This window comes from Nothobranchius furzeri, chromosome 5 (assembly GCF_043380555.1).
Source record: "Nothobranchius furzeri strain GRZ-AD chromosome 5, NfurGRZ-RIMD1, whole genome shotgun sequence".
Taxonomy (NCBI): domain Eukaryota; kingdom Metazoa; phylum Chordata; class Actinopteri; order Cyprinodontiformes; family Nothobranchiidae; genus Nothobranchius; species Nothobranchius furzeri.
Genome location: NC_091745.1, coordinates 64367931 through 64375103, shown reverse-complemented (window position 1 = coordinate 64375103; position 7173 = coordinate 64367931).

Sequence of the window (7173 nt, the reverse complement as noted above, 5' to 3'; positions counted from 1 at the left end):
CTGTGATGCGGCTCGCGGATGGAACGCGCTTCACAACTCGAAGCGTTTATGGTTTGTGCGGCTCGTCTCTGCGGTGAGCCAATATTCTCCCAAACTGAACGGGGCAGCATGGAGCTCTACGGCATGCATCCAACACTACACCATAGTAGAAGTGGAAATTACTGTTTACAACATGACATTTCAGCATTTTTGACATCGTCCTCGTCTTTTCCGACAGTGCAAGCTATTTCTCTCCAAGAATTATTAACTACATGTTGATCACGGTGATCTTTGAGAGCTGAATCATACAAATGTCTGTATTTACGAACCTCTGCCATACTAGTTATTGCCAGTCCGCCATGTTTTTCCGCGTCCGTCTGTCCACGTGGTTAGAAATTTTCCGAGGTGCGCGTTGCGGAAATCTTGGGCCATGCGGAGACGCGGTGGAGGGGCGTGGTTGTTAAAATGACGCAACTTTTCCGCGCGGAGCCGTGCGGACCTCGCGGACGCGTCAAGCATAAACCAACCTTAAGACACTTTACAACACATTAATTCACCCGTTAACACACACATTCACTCCCTGCTGTTAGCTTCGTAAGTAACGTTGCTTGCGTGGTCGTCTGTAAAGCCGGAAACAGGTTCAAAGCGCGGCGGTGCAGCTGGTGGTTTCACCACAAGGAGGATAACTTTCGTTAGCGCCAGAGCTTCATGTGAGCCCGTCTTATTTTGAAAGGAAGCATTCCAGTATCTGTCTGCTAGGATCCGGCAACTCAACTGTACAGCTGACTTTTTTGCTAACAAGCCTTTAGTTTAGCACCAAAGTTCAAAGTACAAAACCAGAAAATCAAAGACAGAAGTGGCCGGATGAAATGAACAGCTTCCTTGGATTACCTTTTTAAAACATTTGCTGTGCTGCAGCGGTATTCTGAGTGGTTCCGGTTCGGTTCCGTGCGCCGTCTGCATCCGGAAATGTCCCTGCTGCACAGAAGAAATGCAGAACCTTAATGGGTATACAGCCCGCTGTGTGTGTGTGTGTGTGTGTGTGTGTGTGTGTGTGTGTGTGTGTGTGTGTGTGTGTGTGTGTGTGTGTGTGTGTGTGTGTGTGTGTGTGTGTGTGTGTGTGTGTGTGTGTGTGTGTGTGTGTGTGTGTGTGTGTGTGTGTGTGTGTGTGTGTGTGTGTCATAAGCATCATTGACAATGTAGTGTACACAGAGATTCTTCAGAACTGATTTTGATAACTACGGAACATAAATCAACTGATGGCCAATAAATTATGTAATTCCTGAAGTAATCGCTGTTCTTAAACACCACCATCTCGAGTGGCTGCCTAAATGTACGTGCCACCACTGTTGTGCTCTTTGTAAGTTTCAGTCCCAGCTCTGTTAGCACAGCCCTGCTGAAAAGGGACTTGGGCAGCCGATCCCACCTTTCACAATGCCACGCCCCTACGTATGATCTGCATGTGCTCAGGCACGCAAACTAGTATGTAAAGTACGTTACAGAAACACAAGCAAACCGCTGGCATAGAAAAACAAAAAATTGGTTTTATTTTATTAGTTTACATTCATATTTGTGATTTTATTTTAAATACACATAACTACTAACCAAATTTAAGACTTTACTAAATTGTTTTAAAATGTTTTAATACTTTTATGGGTCTAACCCTAACCCCACCCTTTTCTTAACCCTCCCACTGTCTTTATGGGTGACCCCGCAAGGAAAGTTGACCACTGAGCAGGATTGATGGTCTATCCCTTGAAGTCCATGTGGCAGGGGTGAGGTGGTGCTCACTCCTCACCCCTGCCACATGGACCCAAGGCATAAACCATCAACCCTGCTCAATGGTCAACTTTCCTCGCGGGGTCACACCCATTAGGACAGTGGGCGGGTTAAATCATGTCATCAACTTTTAATGCTTTTCAACGCCCTTCAGATACCCTGTTTTGAAAAAGCCTGGAAAGCGGTCCTAGCCCGGTGAGACTGAGACACGAACATACCCAGGAGGTACGGCAAAATTATCCGGAAGCTCTGATTGTGGAATGGGACCTGTTAGATCATTCCTAGACCACCAAATGACGGACAATAAAAGTGAAGATTTTTACACACTTAAACACTTGAAGACGTTTCTGACAAGCTGAACCCCATTTTATAAGCCTGCTTTAAATTTCATCATGTCCTTGAATCATTTAGGTTTGAGGGAAGGGAGAACAACAAAGAACTAAACGAGGACAAACGTATAATCTCCATCCACCTGATCTGAGGCCTGTGTGAGTCCACCACTATCCGGGTCCTGGTTACTGTAACCTCCTGTTTCACCGTCGGCTCATTAGCCCGAGTGCTCCTCTGCCAATTCAGAGAGCTTACAAACTGGATGCTAATTAATCACAGACAGAGAAGACCTGATGGGTAACAGCAGACGAAGCTGCGGTGAACGCTGCTGCTGTGTAGGCGTGATGCTCAGGTGTAGTTTGTGAGTGAGCGCGGCACCGCGGACCACTGTGTACACCGCTGTGCTATAACGATAAAGTAAGCAAAGAAAGCAGTGAAACAACTGTGTGATCACAGGGAGTTTATAGGCAGGCTAGATAAGAAAGGGTGTGACTGAAGCTTTTAATTGGTCTTAAGAGGAAGTAAAGTTGTGAATTAGATCCAGCGATGAAGGTTTATTTATGTCAAGTTTTCAGCGGGGGTTTCGCTCTTTACCTGACATCTTACCTGAAAGACAAAACATCTCGTTTCTCCTGAAAAACTGTATTAATAGATTCTCACCCGAGGACAATGAATGCATGATAAATGGCGTTTTATTGTGTTTTGACAGTTTGTTCTCATCTAGCTCATCTCATCTAGTGTCTGTTTCACCGCTTCTGTTACTGAAATTCAAACTTTAACATTTGACTCCGGCTCACATTACAAATGTACTGCTTAGATAGATAATCAGTGAAACATGAAAGGCTGTGGTTCGAACACCCTGTTCACATTACAGCTTTAAGCTTTAGGCCAGCACAAGCCAAAGATAAGCTAAAGGACAAGTGCAATATGTTGAGTGTGTGTGTATTTTTAAATAGTCGTAGTTTTTATTTACTCGCAGTTTTTTTTAAATCATAGTTTTTATATAGTAGCTTTTATCTGGCTGTAGTATTTATATAGTTGTAGTATTTATATAGCTATTTTCTTTTATGTAGCACTGGAAGACTTGCACCTTAATTTCATTGTACAATGTCTCACAGCTACAATGACAATACTTATTCTGATTCTTTTGGAGGATGTGAAGATGAGGCCCGGCTCATGAGATGAACCTTTTGTGGGACTGGGTGGAGGTCTTGTGCCAGTCCTCAGCGATCAGAGTTGCGATGGCTCCCTCTGGAGGGTTTGAGATGAGGAAACAAGTGAGACAGCTTCATCTTTGGTGGTTTTTCCTTTTTACAAGAAAAGTGCCTAAATAATAATTTTTGCTGCATTTGATCACTTTTAAAATAAACCATTGACCTTATATTATCCTGTATTTCTTATGATTTTGTACAAAATTTAGATGTGTATTTATGAGTTGCAGATGTTTAGTTTACAATTTTATATTTTGCATTAATCCAATTTGTTTGTGTTTTATTCAGGTTGCTTAGATATTAATGTGTTGTAACCCCAAAAAAATTAAAATCAGGAAACATGTTTTCACAAAGATTTCTACATATTGAATAAAAATATTCCTCAAAACCTGAAGAGCAATATTGCCCTCCTGTAACAAACTACAAAAAACCTTATCGATAAACCTGGTGCCTCAATGTTAGTTAAATTAGCATCAAATTATATAAACAAGTCAATTTTCACTGTGCTGCAGTAAATGCACAATATAAACTGGTTTAAATTAATCCGAATGTGGAAGTTAGCTGTTTTTCCACTAGAGGGCAGTAGATGACAGTATTAACAAATATTTTAGAACTAAATTTATCACTAGTCTTTTTGCTTTAGGTGTAGCATTCAAGTTCATCTTTATCGAGTTAAAGCAAATATAAACATAAGAATGTGATTAGATTATTTGATCTGTTTGCACATTTTCGGTTCTGCGTCCAGGTTCCTGGTTTGTCGGGTCAGGTTGAGATTAGAAGAAAAACAGGCCTGTTTGCTGCTGATCAACGTGTATTTGGGTCTAACTCTGAAAGGTTTTTTTGTAATTTCTCGTTCTGCAATTTTATAATTGAAATAATTAGAGTCAGTTGGCTTGCTTGACTCCCCGTTAAGCCAAAATGGCCTAAAGCTGGTTGGGTCTGAGCGAGTTTTGCAGCATGTCTTGTTATAGGATCTAAAATTATCTGAACAACATTTGTAAAAATATGGAAACATTTAAATAAAAAGGCTACATTTCTTTTAGCTTGAATCAATGTTAGATATGATATTTGATTATTTGTACATGAATATTGATTTTTGTAATCATATTAATTTACGTTAATGCACTAAATAAAATAAAAAAATGTGTTTCATTTCTTTTCACTCTTGCTGTTTAATTTAAGGTGTTGACAGATTGAAGCCAAATTTGATCCATTTTATGAATCAGAATACATGACTAACGTTTCCTAATCTCTTCTTAAGTTGGGAGCTTTCTGCTTGTCAAGTAGAAGAAGAACCCGTGTGATCAAACCAAGATTCTGCAGTGATGTAGGTCAGTAGGGGAGAACTATCCAAAAAGACAAAGCTCTGGGTTTATCGTCACCAGTTCGTCTGTTTTTCTGCCCATGAGGGGCCATGAAGTTTTTGTAAGAACTAACAGAAACTTGTGACGTTTGGAAATTCAAAAGACGCCCTGATCGACTGCTGCTTTACAGACGTTGGTCTGAGCTGTGTCTTGTTTCTTTAGAAGTCTATCATGCAGATCCAGATGGGTGGAGGGTTAGGGGTTAGGGCCCGCCAACGACTCGCTGAAGGGTTTTTATCTCAGGCAGGAAGCTGCAGCAGTCCTTCTGTGAAATGAAGAATGATGTTTTGTTTTTTTTAAGTTTCTTGTAAAATGTATATGGATGTCTTCTTGTTGGAGGAAATAAAACAAAAAACTTTATTTAATTAAATAATAATTCTAAATGTATTTATGGCCACATGTTGGAGGTTTTTATGGACAATTTTCCTTAGTTCACTTAATATGGAACCCCATTTCTGCCACTCTGATAACAAAATTATTCATACTTATGATTTAGCTGTCTCATAATTATGAGATACAAGAATGTTTTTTATTAGTGTGGCATGAAAGGGCTTCCACAGTTTCACATTAACTTATGATCATATTGTTTGAAGCAGCATGTAGCAGAGGTGTGGATTCGAGTCACATGACTTGGACTCGAGTCATTATTTTAATAACCTCTGACTTGACTTGATACAATCTATAAAGACTTACGACATGACTCGGACTTGAACGGCAATGACCTGCAACTTGAATCAACTTGCATCTGTTGACTTGATGATGACTTGAGCATATTTGATATTTTAGCACAAAAGTGGAACGACATGGACAAAAATCATAGATCATTCTTTGTTCTGGGTTTGATTTTGTACCGCTAAATGCAGCAGCACTTTGTTTATAATCAGTTTCAGTTGCACTTTCTGCTTCTTTGAGCAAATAAATGAAGCTTTAAGAAGCTTTATTTCTGGAATTTATTTATCTTTGTCATTAAATTGATATTTGACAGATGACTTGATTATGACTTGAAAATTCAAAGGACTTGGACTTGGGCTTGACTTGGACTTCCACATCATTGACTTTGGACTCGACTTGGACTTGGTTGTCTTTGATTTGGACACGACTGGAAAGACTTGTGACTTACTTGTGACTTGCAAAGCAGAGACTTGGTCACACCTCTGGCATGTAACGCATCTATCGATCACAAAGGGCCGGTGTGTTAAATTAGATGCACAAGTTCAGTTCTGCAACTGTTGGCAACAATTTGCTTTCGGTTTTGGGAGGGAGTTTCTAAAATGTCATGAAATGTTTACAGGAAGTTCCAGACCATTTTCACAGGAATTTTTTTTCCACATTGAAATGATTTTAAAACTCGTGTTCTCTAAAAGTTTCTCAACACGTCTTCCAGGAGTACAAGAATCGGAGTAATACAAGATCCCTTTAGGAGCAGTTGGAAGCCCTCAAAGACCCAAATCATATCAGATTGGTTTGATTCCAACAGAAAATTTGTGCATTCTGATTTTTATTGAATATGTGATATTAGCTGTATTTTTTTTATGCATTTAGATTTTATAAGTGTATGATTTGTTTTGTTTTGTTGGTCTCTGTGAAGCACGTTGTGATTCTCCCTCTTTGGTGAGTGCTATAAATAGCATTTACTTATATGTGTTGCAACATGGCAGGCAAACAATTGCATTGGGCCCCGAGCTGACCTGAGGCTCCAAACAATGACTGAAAAAAAAATGCAAGGAAAAACTGTGAATTCAGCTGGCTGCCCTTTTAAACCTTTATTTGTTTTTATGGGATGGTGGTGAGTTTTTGCAAATGTTCAAATATAAAGATTACCAAATGCGGAGTATTATACAAGATACTGTATGTAAACAGTAACTGTGCCTTCCCAAAAGTATTTATAGCTTTATAACAGTCAGTGCAGTTACATGTGCACGACTGACATCTAAAACAATCCAAATTGATCTTATTGTAATAAATTGGGAGTCTTTATCCTAGTTTACATGTGCATTCCAAAACCAGCCTCTCAAATGAAGTTTGTTCCACTCCGGTACAGTAGGTGGCGACATGCCCCTTTTCATGTCAGCATTTTTACAGTTAGCTTATAGCAACATAAGCAGTAAACAGAGGCTGGTGGGACTGAAGCAGACAGAATTGAAACAAGATACGCACAATGGCTGAAGGAATGCACAACAACAATGCTGCAACACAGCTTATTATGTACGTACTGTCCTGTTTAATGGTATTATGCGTGTTGCTTTGTGAAGATGGGCTTGACAGAAGACCGCTTCCATGGTCTCGTCACTTCCAGAATGCGAGTGTTTTACCGGTTTAGCTCGACTGACCTGTTTACATGCAGAATGTAATCGGACAGCTACCACATTATCTGGGTGCTTCAGCTCGATTAAGACCAGTTAGCCTTCAGCCAGACTAACACGTTTACGTGCAATAAAAAAATGACGTGGGCTTTTAAGGGCAATAGTTCTTGAAGTTTTCTGATGTGCATGTAAACCCACTGAGTGTGT